The sequence below is a fragment of the Phodopus roborovskii genome, unplaced genomic scaffold (assembly GCF_943737965.1).
Source record: "Phodopus roborovskii unplaced genomic scaffold, PHOROB, whole genome shotgun sequence".
Taxonomy (NCBI): Eukaryota; Metazoa; Chordata; class Mammalia; order Rodentia; family Cricetidae; genus Phodopus; species Phodopus roborovskii.
In genome coordinates, this window is record NW_026126424.1 from 1,955,342 (window position 1) to 1,969,397 (window position 14,056).

The following is a 14,056-nucleotide window of genomic DNA, read 5'->3' on the forward strand; positions in this document are numbered from 1 at the left end:
AAAACAGGTGTACAGTGCAATGATCTTCCTTTTGCTTATTCCTCACATTATATGTGTGTGTGTGTGTGTGTGTGTGTGTGTATATATATATATATATAGAGAGAGAGACTGATGTTATATTGTCATCTAAAACCTCTCATTACGGTGGGCTAGAGAGATGGCTCAGTGGTCAAGAGCAATGGCTGCTCTTACAGAGGACTCAGGTTCAATTCCCAGCACCCACATGGCAGCTTACAATTATTCAGTTCCAGGCGGTCTGATGTCCTCACACAAATGTACACGCAGGCAATGCACATTGTGGTGGTTTGAAAGAAAGTGGCCCCCAAAGGGAGTGGCACTATCAGGAGGTGTGGCCTTGTTGGAGGAAGTGCGTCACTGTGGGGGCAGGCTCTGGGGTCTCTTTTGCTCAAGCTTCTCTCACTGTCAGTCGACTTCCTCTTGCCTTCAAGATGTAGCACACCACATCTGCCTGCCTGCCACCATGTTCCCCACCATGATGATAATGGACTGAACCTCTAAACTGTAAGTGAGCCACCCCCAATTAAATGTTTTCTTTATGAGTTGCCAAGGTTGTGGTATCTCTTCACATCAATGAAAACCCTAACTAAGACACACAGAAAAATAAAAATCTTTTTTTTTTTTTTTTGTTTTGTTTTGTTTCTGGAGACAGGGTTTCTCTGTGGCTTTGGAGCCTGTCCTGGAACTAGCTCTATAGACCAGGCTGGCTTCGAACTCAGAGATCCGCCTGCCTCTGCCTCCTAAGTCCTAGTATTAAAGGTGTGTGCCACCAACGCCCAGCTCATAGTGGCTATTTTTAAAAGATAGAAATGGACAGTTGTATATTAACCTTTTTCCAGACATACCACCATGGCATTTCCACCCATAGGATGTTAGCTGGCATGATTGCATGTTGCAGGCCCTTTTCTTGTTAGTCATTTTCACAGATGCCTCTCAAGTCCCATGGACCTCTTGAACTGGAGTCTCTTTGCTTCAATATCAAGGAACTTCCCAGAATGACCCAGTTCTTTGTGATTTGAGATGGTAACAATGGTGGGGTTATTAAGTGAAAATTATCGTGATCCCTCTACCCCATTCTGCATCTGTGAGTTCAAAGGGTCTTCAGTGCGGGACAGGACAGCCTGCTGTAGTGTCTAGTGCTTCTCTTCTGTGTCAGACAGGGGAAGACCAGCTCCACAGTAGCCTTTTGTTTCTTCACAGTCATCCCAGACATGGTAAATGGTGTGAGTCTAAACAAAAATCTCCTTAACAGATATTTCATTCCGTTGAGGAATGACGGGGAATGAAAAAGCGGGATAAATAAGATACATAATACGGCCAACTAATGCTATGGAGGAAAATGAAGCAGCTGATGGACATAGCACAAGAGGTACAAGGGCAGAGATGCAGGCCTACCCGGGAAGGAGTGTCCAACCTGCCGAGGGTGAGGAAGGAGCCACAGTTCTGGTACAGATCTGTTGGGAATGGGATGGTGCCACATGGCTGAAGTAGAGGGAGAAAGCAGTAAAAAGGAGGTTGCAGAGTTCACAGGGTGTTAGATTGTATTGGTCCTTAGGGTTCCCTGTTGGGACCTATATGGCCATCAGTTCTGGGCAAGAGAGCCTCGACTCTGGTCCCCATGCTTTAGAGGACACATCTCTAGTTTTCTCCTGGAAATACTTCATCCTAGAATCAGAGTCCAGGCTACCCCAGGTTGCTGTGTGTTGCCTGTCTAGACATGACCCCAGGAACTCCTGCCCTGGGCTCGCCAAACCCATCCATGGTGTATCCTGATTCTCTGGAGTAATACTCAACAGAGGATTATGTCATTGTATTCACCTGAAGCCTGCCTGTGGGTGTTGAGGGAGGCAGGAAGAAGTGTGGGTGTGTGCTAAACTAGCCACACATCTGCAAGTGAGGCCCTTAAAGGTAGAAAACAGTCACGGGGCTGGGAAAATCAGGGCTAGACATGGGACACGCCATACCTGCACTGTCTTGTTTGGACAGTGAAATCTAGAGTTCTAGGAGTCTAATTTGATACCCACCTTCAACACCTATGTCTAAGTGGTAGACCAGAACATATCTTTCTAAACTACTCATTGGCATGGTTTATATGACTTAAGTGAGTATTTGACATAAGGTGTTGTCCTGTATTTCCTTGCTCCGAGCTCTGCAGATGTCAAGACAGTCTCAGCTTTCTGGCTCCCGAGTGGAGGGAGAGCCTCAGAGTTACGTTGCCTGAAAGCAGCTGTGCTGATCCTAGATGCAAAATTATTCATGTACTGCCCTCAAACTGTGTGTCTCCAGTCAATTCACCACGGAGCATCAGATGGGTTTGTGGTTTTCTTTCTTCTGTAAAATGGAAGAAAAGTGGAACAGTTGTAAAAGATGGGTTGGGAAGAAGAATTAACACGACATCTTCTTGAGGGGAATCAGTTTTCAGAAACACTTTGTGGAATTTGAAAATCTAGAAATCGCTTTTTTTAAAAAAAAAAAAAATGATAATCCCCCGAGGTCCCCTGGGCTCTCTTTAGGTAACCCCCTGCAAGACTCTGCATCTGAAGAGCTCAGCTAGAACAGAGACTGTGCTTTCTCGAAGCTCAAAGGCCTGGAACAGTGTTGGTTCAGCCACTGTTACTGTGTCCTTGGGTAAGCCGCTTGTCCTGGGAGTTTGGAGTAGAGATTTCCACAGTCGCCAATTTGTGCATCCGCTGATACATCTTACTGACTTGGTGGTGAACTGAGCATCTGTTGTGTTCCAAGTTCGGTAAGGGATCAAGCATCGGCACAATAGCACCAGTGTCTATCCCTTGGCAGATTAGGTTAGCCAGTGATTCCAGCAAGGTTAGTGCCTGTGACACACTAGGGAAATTGTTGGACACTCACAGAACGTATGGGCCAGTCCTGCTAACCCACGTCCATGGCTTTCCAACATTCAACTAGCTTTTATGTATGTTGTTTATTATCCAGGCCTTGGTAAACTCCATGTAAATAAAGGCACACGAAGCATTTTCAGAATGGTTTTAATAAATACCTAAATTTCTAAGAATGCAACCACTATGTAAAACTAGGGGAGATTATATTTTTTCTTCTAAACATTAATCTGGAGAAATCTAACATGTGGGGAAAAGGTAATAGTCCATAAAACTTTGATCTCTTGCCAGGTAATCTGAGATTCCCAGATGTAAAAAAAAAAAAAAAAGAAAAGAAAAAAAAAAAAGAAATAAAAATGTAAGCGTGTGGGTTAACTTGCTGATTTACATTTTAGAAAAATTCTTTGGTGCCCGATATTGTTTTGCACAAAATCTGATTAATGATAAATTCATCTGTAGCATGATACAAAAGTCTATCATGTTTTGCCAAGAGCATCATGACTCCTGAATTCTTTGCTTTTTTACAAGTTTGTGAACCTCTACTGTTGGCAATTGGAAAACATCAAAGGGTTTTAAGCCCATTAAGACTTAGAAAGGTCCTTTGATGACTTGAAGTACTCACATCCATGCATTCAGCAAACATGAACTGTGCACTGTGTGTGCTAGGCACTGGGTTGACACTGCTTCTGAGGAGAATGTGAGCAACACCGAAGACTCCCGTCTCTCCCAGACCTCTAGGTCCCTATGGATCTCGGCTTCCGCACACTCGGATATGGAGCACAGTACTGCAGATAAGGGTGCAGCCTCCCTTTGTTTGCCAATGTGGCCTTGAGAAGTCACTTCAAGGTTATGAAAATTCTAAATGGAAACAATTTTTTTCCAAAGTTGTTATAAGAATAGACATACCTGCCACTTAGTTGGTAATTAATATATGCTACTTCTGGTTCCCTTTTCATCTCTCTTTAAAACCCTGAAGTCAGAACACACCTGCCACCAAACCTGTGTGAGTAGGAGCCAAGGTGTCTCCTTAAGGACTGTTTATATTTCTAGTTTTATAATTCCTACTGGTGGGATGGAAGCTGAGTGTCTGCTCAGAGAAGAAGAGCAGGTGGGGCTGGTAAATTGATCTGCTCAAAGCCAGGAACTGCCTGTTCATAGAGACATGGGCAATGGAAAGCCTGGGCAAACATGCAAGAATGTGCCTGTTTAGGTATAAATATCAGGGGGCTGATGAGATGGCCGAACACTTACAAGCATCACACACTGGTTAATGAGTGTCTGTGACTCCCATTTCAGGGGACCTGATGCCTATCTCCAGCCTCCGTGACATATGTATACATAGAGGCAAAATACTCAAACAAAAGCAAATAAATAAAATCTTTAAAAGTAGGTATCAGGGTTCCAAGTTCAGGAGGACCACAACCTGTTTCGTTTCATAATTCTGAGCTTGACCATGTAGTCCAGTTTCACACTTGGGAGACTGACTTTAGGAAATTTCTGGGGAGACTGTCCTTTAAGAGATGGTTGAACAAGAGGTAGTGGCACACGCCTCTAATGCCAGCACTCGGGAGGCAGAGGCAGGTGGTTCTCTGTGAGTCAACCTGGTCTACAGAGTGAGTGTCAGGACAGCCAGAGCTACACAGAGAAAGCTTGTCTTGAAAAAACAACAAACAAAAACAGAAATGGTTGTACATGTAGCGTCAAACAAGATACATCTATATCACCCCATCTAAGGATTAGGGAAGGGGGATGGAAAGAAATAGGGAGGGAGGGAGGGAGGAAGGAAGAAAGGGAAGGAAGGAAGACCCAGAAGATAGGGAGGGGGCTGTGAAAAGCAATCTGTGTGGCATAATGGAGCCATTGCAGTCATGATCCCACAGCAGGTGAGTAGGCTTCCCTAGGCCTGCATAAGCCTGGGTGGCCACTAATCATGGAAGGGTTATGAGCCCTATCCCTCCCTACTGAATTATTGGCTATTGGTGGATTCTGCAGGAGGGACAGTCATAGCCTTCAGCTATGTATGCATAGGTGAGCCCGCCAGACACCCGTGGACAGTTCCAAACCTGTGGTCCATACAAGGCCCTGGTTAAACTCCATGGTCACAACACAAAACAAATGACAAGGATGTGAAGAGGAGACTTGTAGGTGAGAGGGGCCTGACTTATAGGAGGAGACGGGGGCTTGCAGGTGAGAGAAACCAGAATGTATTACACACACATATGAAACTGTCAAAGAACAAATTTAATAAACATCATAATTAAAAGCAATCAGACCCCAATCTGGGTGTGGTGGGGCACCCCATTAATCCCAGAGATAGGTAGATCTCCGAGATAGAGACCAGCCTGGTCTACAGAGCGAGTTCTAGGACAGCCAGGGCTACACAGAGAAACCCTGTAACCGAAAAACTAACATTAAAAAAATAGTCAGACTCAGGATCTCAAGTAAAGACCCCCTCAATCAGAATCTTAAAAATTAGGTCCAACCCTACATTTAAACACGTTCTCATCTACCTGGACCTTGGACTGCCCTTCCTCAAAGATGGGAGTATGTGGATTTGTTTGATGGAGAAGATATTCATCAGCCTTGCATGGCTCTGGATACATTCCTTAGTCTCTCTCTGTCTTAGCCATTTGACTCTATATGGAGAAGATAATGAGGATGTTGGGGAAATGGATTCTGCTGTCTACGCCTGAGTTTGTTGCTCAGGAGTTGTCTCTGAGTGATTAAAGCAAGGTGACCATGTTGGAAATAAGCAAAAAGTCAATTGATAGCATCCAAAATGTTTTGTGTCTTTGTGAGGAGTTGTGGGAACACACACACACACACACACACACACACACACACACACACACACACGAGGTTGAAGTACCAAGCTGTGTTTGATTAGTTCTGGGCAGAGGCGCATTACAGCATCTGAAAGTGCACTGGAGATGTATTCTGATGGGCCTAATGCTCTGCGTATTTCCTTTCAACTCAACTCGAGGGAAAGTACTTTGATATAATGTACATATGGAAATATTTTACGGCATTCTTAAAAAGTTAGATATTTCATTTAATATATATAAAACATACTTTTTCTTTTCAATGTGCATAAGTACAGCCAAATCAATGCCTTAAAGGGTCCTTCATTATTTCAGCCTGAATATTTTTGTTTTGTTTCTCTCTGGGTTGTTAAGTAGATTTCAGTGTGTTGGGGAGGACTGGCTGACAGCCCTGGAGACTGGGTCTTTGCTCCAGGCTTCCAGCCATCAGCAGCATCAGCAACTGCTCGGATGTACCCCAAATCCTTACCTCTGGGAAGATCATTTCTGGAGGTGAGAAGGCGCTTTGATTTCTCAGCATCTCTGAAAGGCGTTGTTGATGAGAATGGCAGGGGTATGGGTGCCCACTTGCAAGGACTTTTTAGTTCCGAGGCCATTGCTCTATTTCACATGTGCAGTGAAATTGCAAGCTGGGTTTTACTTCACATTCTTTGAGAAGATTAAAGTCTGTTCATTGAGATGCAATTCCTAACCCTGGGGTAAAGTATGCCTTGGGAAGATAGGGCTCAATCAAAAGAATCCGTTACTGGTGGTTGTGTTGAAAAAGAAGGAAGAGGGGGAGGGAACGGATGCTAGAAGATGGCCTTCACCGTTCAGGTTTTTGAAAAATGATTCTTATTGTGTGTTTGTGCATGTCTGTATATGTGTGCATGCCTGTGAGCACATGCATGTCACGGCACACACATGTACGTCAGAAGACAACTTGTGGCTGTCCACTCTCTCCTCCCACCATGTGGGTTTCTGCATATTAATTAAAAGACGCATTGTATTAAAAGATTAATACAATTAGTCTTTGTCAAAATATTCAGTTGGCCAAAATTTGCCAAACCCATTTTTTAAAATGTCATGAGCATATATGACTTTCAAGGCAACTAGATATATAAAGAAACCCCAGTTTGATATTTTATTCATCTGAAAATCATGCTTTCAAGAGATTTTTCTTTCATCTTTAGAGGAGTAAACCATTTGCATTTTAAAGATAGGCTTGAATGCCCCGGGAAGCAGCCTTCCCTATTTATGTTATATTTAATTGCATTTATTTGATCATAGCATCGAGGCTAGTTTGAAAAAAATAAGTTTGCCTTTTTACTATGCTTGGGAACGTAGTTGACAAATCTCAAGGTATCAAAAATACATTTTGGCCAGAGTTGAACCCGGTGTATGACAGTCCTAGAAAAGAGAAAGCCTGCCCCACGGTGGCCATAGACTGGAATTACAAGTGGGAAGTTCAAATGGTTATTTGAATTGTACCAGCTTTGCAGGGAAGATTTTAGTTCAAATGTATTCTTTTTTTTTTTTTTTTTCTACCAAAAAACAATGTCTACATGTTGTGTTTATGCATGAATATATTTAGATCTAGACTCTGAATGCTATGTGGCAATATGTTCCTGTCTTGACAGTCCACTCCTCACTCCCTCCCAGCAGCCTAGTAACACTTGAAAACATGGAAACTCAGCAGTATACTTTGGCAGTTCCCTTTCTCAGAACTCAAACGTCCATGAGGCACAAGGGAAAGCCTCAGCGGATTCCGGCCGTGTTAGCATCAGCTTTTTGACCATCCACATAGGTTAGGAACTGTGCATCTGAAGAGTCAGTTAACATCTACTCCAGAAAATGATTGGACGGCTTAGATGAGACGGCATAGCGCAGTTTCCGTGCACAGTGCACGTCAATACTGGTTGCAGAGTACCTCTGATCTCCCTGCTCTTTCTTTTCCTAAGCTGGGTGTGTGTGTGGTAGCACATGTCTGCAATCTCAGCTACTTGGAAGGATAAAGCAGGTAGATCAAAAGTTCAAGGCCAGTCCCAGCAATTGTCATGATCTTGTCTCAAAAATTAAAGTGGGAGGGCTTGGAGAGATGGCTCAGAGGATAAAAGCTCTTCCAGAGGCCCTAGGCTCAATTCTTAGCACAGTTCACAACTGTCTCTAAGTCTCATTCCAGAGGATCCAGGGGACACACATAAAGATAGGCAAAAGACACATACACATAAAGCAATATTTAAAAAATTAGGGGTCTGGAGAGATGGCTCAGCAGGTAGGAGCACCTTCCAGAGGACCTGGGTTCGATTCCCAGCACCCATAGGGCAGCTTGCAACTGTCTGTAATTCTAGTTCCAGGGGATCTGGAACCCTCACATCAATGTTCATAAAATAAAATAAAAAATTAAAGGTGGCCCAGTGGGTAAAGGCACATGACACTCATGCACATGCTCACTCACACCCGTAAATGCAAAATTAAAAATAGTAGTAGTAAGAGCTGGGGATGTAATCTCAGTGGTAGAGCCCTTCACTAGAATGTTCACAGCCTTCCCTGGCCATATTCAATTCTCAGTACTGAAAAAGAAAAAAGTCTTTTTCCAAGATAAATTTCCTCTGTGCCCCACACTTTGACCATTGCCCTGACAATGCTCAGTTATTTATTTATTATGTACACTGTTCTGTCTGCTTGTGTACCTGCAGGCACCAGATCTCATTAGAGGTGGTTATGAGCCACCATGTTGTTGCTGGGAGTTCAACTCAGGACCTCTGGAAGACCAGTCAGTGTTCTTAACCACTGAGCTCCCCTTCCTTCCCTCTGGCATCTTTAGTCTTTTCATTTTTTTTCTGTGATCTTCTTCCTTCATTTCACAGAAACACGTCCAGATGTTATATCTGTAAACACCTTTGCTACCACCTCACCTCTTTTCATTCATATAAACATACACACATTATACATGCCCACATGATACATACACACATACATGTTTCTGAGTGTGATGAGTGAACAAATTCATTTTCCTTTTCCAAATCCATTCACTACATTTCTTGTGTGTCTGTTTTTGGGACAGGGTCTTATTTTTGTAGCTCAGGCTGGCTTTGAACTTCTGATGACCCAGTCTTAGCCTTGCAAGTGCTGGGGTTACAGGTATGTTGCCATCCTCAACTATCTTACTATCATTAATTTTTCTGATTTTTTTTTTTTTTGAGACAGAGTTCCTCTGAGTAGCCCAGGCTGCCCTGGAACTCTGTAGACCAGGCTGGCCTCGAACTCAGGGATCTTCCCATCTCTGCCTCTCAAGCGCTAGGATTAAAGGCAGAAGACACCACACCTGGCTCACAATTATTATTTTTTAAGTTCCCACCCACCTTTTCCCATTCTATAATTTGCTTCTGCCACTGTGCAATGAAATTAATGGATTAATTTACTGAATATTTGTGAGCATAGGGTGCATATGAAGGATTCAGACTTGTTTTCTAACCATCATCACACTGTGTACTTAACATGTTCAATGGCTAGTGGTCACCGAGGACCATTTGTCAAATGCAGTGGCTTCTTTTCATTTTAACTTATCTGACATGTGGGAACTTTCCTCTGTCACTTCTGCACGGTTGATCTTGTGTATTTTCTTTGTAGTATCCTCTTCCTCCTCACGTGGGCGAGTCCCTCAGCATCCGTCTACAGCTCTCTTCCTTCTCTTTTAACTTTCTCTGTGAACTTCCTGTAATTACACTCTGTGGTGGGTGGATATGCGTGGGCATTTTTTTTCTGGGAAAGGGTTTATAGATTTTTGACTTTCTTTTTTATACTAGCTTCACAAGGAAGTCTATGGCCCTTCAAAACACCAAAACAAACAAAACAAATGACCAGTCAGTATGGTGGCACATACCTTTCTTTAATCCTGGTGCTCAAGAAGCAGAGATGGGCAGTTCCCTGAGTTCAAGGCCAGCCTGGTCTGTGGAGTTCCAGGACAACCAGGGCTAGAAAAACTCTGCCTCAAAAAGCCAACCAACCAAACAAACAAAAAATCCTATAAAATAATTTAAAAAGCCCGGCGTTGGTGGAGCATGTTTTTAATCCCAGCACGGGGGGGGGGGGCAGAGGCAGGGGGATCTCTGTAAGTTTGAGGCCAGCCTGGTCTACAGAGCTAGTTCCAGGACAGGTTCCAAAGCCATACAGAGAAACCCTGTCTCGAAAAACATAATAATAATAATAATAATAATAATTCTTATTATTATTAAAAAAACCAATAAACAAAAACAAAAACTGTACCCCTACTGATTCTATCCTACACTCAGATGTATCAACTATACATGAATTTCTTCCTGTGGTAGTACAACACCACAAACTCATGATTCTCTCACTCCAGCCCCTGATTGCCGAGAGCATAGGCCTATGCCACTGCACCTGGCTGCAAAACGGTTTGTTGAGGGTGAACCATGTGTTGGTCATCTTGAAGTCACAGGCACACAGGAGAGAGCTTGTCTCCATTACTCACCCCACACGTGTGTGGGGAATGCATGGAAGACTATCGGTGAACAGCACACCACTGAGCTCCCAATAACCCCAGCTCTGTAGGGATGGGGAGGGGAGTGTATGAGGTGAGCATGCTCACAATTTCCACATAGCAAGTATCAAAATAAGAAAGGAAGATGTAAGATAGAAATTAAGAAAAGAGCAATGACTACAAAGCAGTTTGTGTTCTGTCTAGTTACTTCGCTGAAGCTAGAAGCAAAGATGGTATCTTGATGGACATTATGAAATTTGTTTCGTTTCCTTAGAAACAGAAATATGGGGTGACCCAGAGGCAGAAGATGCTGTATCTCTGGCAGAGATACAGAGCAAGAAACGAGCCACAAGCACATCAAGAAAGCACAATCATTAGATGACACGTTGGAGGGTCTGAAGCTATAGAAGAGGCTCACTGATTCACCTGTTCAGTCAACACAGACCTACTGTGTGCCAGCCTGTGAAAGTAACGAGAATTCAGGAACAAAGCAGACACTGTCCTTGAACTTATGGCACTGAGGTTTTTTTTTTTTTTTTGTTTGTTTGTTTGGTTGGTTGGTTTTGTTTTGTTTTCTGAGACAGCGTTTCTCTGTAGCTTTGGAGCCTGTCCTAGTACTCTATCTGCAGACCAGGCTGGTCTTGAACTCACAGAGATCTGCCTGGCTCTGCCTCCTGAGTGCTGCTAAAGGCATGCATCACCAACACCCGGCGAGGGACTGAGTTTCTGATCATAATAAATATCCACCCTCACTTGGATATAAGCAAACCTATACTATACTCTACGATAGCCCACTTATTCCTCATAGAATACATCTCTGGTAGATTTGCTAGTGTTAAGACCAGGAAGAAACTGTGTTACAACAAGTAGCTATTTAAAATTTTTTAATTATAAAATTAATGCGTATAAATTACATAAACACTAGGCAATACTTGCAATTTTGGAAAAAGCATAATCTATAATTCCATCATACACACATTTGTTTTTATGTTCCTTTAGAGCAGTGGTCCTCAACCTTCCTAATGCTGTGACTCATTAATACAGTTCCTCAAGTTGTGGTGAGCCCCCCAACTATAAAATTATTTTTACTACTTTATAACTGCAATTTTGCTACTGCTATGAATAGTAATGTAAATATTTGATATACAGGATGTTCTGATATGTAATCCTGTGAGAGGGTAGAGATCTGGAAAATTCACACACCTAATGAGTCAATTCTGTACACACCGCCACCATTTTCATTTCACACTTATTGTGACTATAAACCCATCCCAGGAAGAAAAAGAACTTTGCTGGCATCACATGTAGAGATCCTATAGTATTTCGTTGTTTGATGCTTCACAATACATTTAATCTATCCATTTTCTTTCTTTTTTTTCAAATTGTGCTGGCTAGGCTTTTCCTCTTTAAAATATGTTTTTAGATTTATCTTATTTTGTGTGTTTGAGTGTTTTGCCTGCATTTATATCTGTGTACTACATGCATACCTAGTGCCCAAGGAAGCCTCCATGTGGGTGCTGGGAATTGAACCTGACCTGGGTTCTTTGCAAATGAATGCTCTTAAACCACTCTTAGCCAACTCTCCAGCCCAATCTCCATCTTCTCCCTCCCTTCCTTCCTTCCTTTTTTTTTTTTTTTTTTTTTTGAGACAGAGTTTCTCTGTGTGTAGCCCTGGCTGTCCTGGAACTCACTCTGTAGACCAGGCTGAGGCTGGCCTCAAACTCACAGCGATCCACCTGCCTTTGCCTCCTGAGTGCTAGGATTAAAGGCGTGCACACTACCACTGCTGTCACCACCTGGCCAATCCATCTATTTTCAACAAAATATTGTTAAAGTTTTAGAAGTAAAGATCAAGTGGAAGTTTACTTCCTAGTTAAAAAAAAAGTCTCTTAAAACTAAGGATGTTCCTTGTGGCCCAGAGTAACTAAGAACTTTGCAGTGGGCCCATGCAAGCACTAGGTTTGACCCAGCAGCTGAAGGAGAAAGTGACTTGACAGATTTTGTTGGTAAAGCATTCCTGTAAAGCAATACCCTCCTTGTAGAGTGAGGAGGGGGGAATGGGATGGGAGGGGGTTGGGGGTGGGGGTATGGGAGGAAGGGATGGAGGAAGGGATGGAGGGAGGGAGAGGGAACTGGGATCAATATGTAAAATAAGAAAAATAATAATAAAAAAGAAAGTTGAAGGACAGAAAACATAATCCTGCAGTGCAAAGGGTCCGGGCAATGTGGCTCCAGCTTCATGAGTTCCGAAAACAGAAGTAGGCTGCAATTAGACTTGGCATCCGTATATTCGTTTTTGAACAATACTTAATTTTCACAGCAATATCATGCTTTCCCTAGAAATGCAATCCTCCTTTATAAAACTTAAATCTGCCCCTCCCCCCAAAGAGGAAAAAAATACTCTTTCCGTCCATTTTTGAGTGATAAGCATCCTTTTTCCTTCTTTGCTGTCTAATAAGTAGAGAAAGGCTAAATGTTATTAGTAAATTTTATTTGACATGTTGTAGAGGAGTAGGAGGCAGAAAGGGGGGGGGGAAACTACCGCATAAAATATTCACATTAGGGGCTGGAGAGATGACTCAGAGGTTAAGAGCACTGGCTGCTCTTCCAAAGGACTGGGGGGTTCAATTCCCAGCACCCACATAGCGGCTCACGCCTTTAATCCCAGACACCTTTAATCCCTGCACCTGGGAGGCAGAGGCAGGTGACCTCTATGAGTTTGAGACCAGCCTGGTCTACAGAATAAGTCTCAGGACAGCCAGAGCCACACAGAGAAACCATGTATCAACAGCCCCCACCCCAAATTAATAAAAAATAAAGATGAAATAAAAAATAAAATAAGGAAGAATAGTTGTTACTGTTGCGGTACTTATTTCTCTGGCTGGTGAAAGATCACGGTTAGTATTTATCACTACAGCTATCTGCCAGTCCTCATTTCATATTCTTGCTGCTCATAGCAAAACTAACAGTAGCTGGTTTTAGTTCCCGGATCCCTGCAGTGGACCAAACCTTAAAATCCAAATGGTCCAAGATATTAACGTTCCTGCCTCTATTGACTTGTCATGTTCTTTAGTTTTTTGTTTTTTTTTTTTTTTTCCCATATGATATAGGAATCAGGTGGCACGTCAGGGAGATTCTGTATTCCAGATATATTTTTCTTAATGGCTATTCTATAATAGCAATCCATTCTTCCCTTGATCGATCAGGATTACTGCCTCTAGCCAGTAAAATACTCCCTGGTCGGAGGATACCTGAAGTAGCCAGGTGGTAGTATTTTTCGTTCCAATTTTAATATTTATGCTGCCGAAGCCAGCGCCCAGCTGAGCAGGTAACTAAAGTGAGAAACCACGATGACATCAAGATTTTTGGCCTGAGTGATTTTTTTTTCTTTTTAAGCATTTATCAATACACGGTGACGGAGAGAAGTACAAATCGGTTCAGAATATTATTTTGTTCTACCACAGTTAAAGGCAGACATGGACTGGATTTTACTTATTTTTTTAATGGATAATATACTATTTTGGCAATGACTGAAAATTTTTACTATTGCTAGCATCGCTATAAAGTATGAAGAAAAAGCTCAGAGAGCCGAGTTCTTTCACTATTACACAGGAGCACATTTCTAAACTTGCCCACTCCCGCTCCAGCTCTGTGAACCTAGAGCTTCCAGCAGCCAATCAGCCTCCAAGTGTGTCGTCACAGGTGGGCGGGGCAGTGGGATGAGACCCTCTCCTCTAGCTTGGCCACGTCGGATGCCTTACAGGTCCTGGAAGATGCATAACATCCAATCTATGTTTCAGGAACAAAGCAATCGTCTAACACCCACTCTGGCTTGATAAGATTCCTTATTTTAGTCTCTGCAAATATATTCCATAACAGCC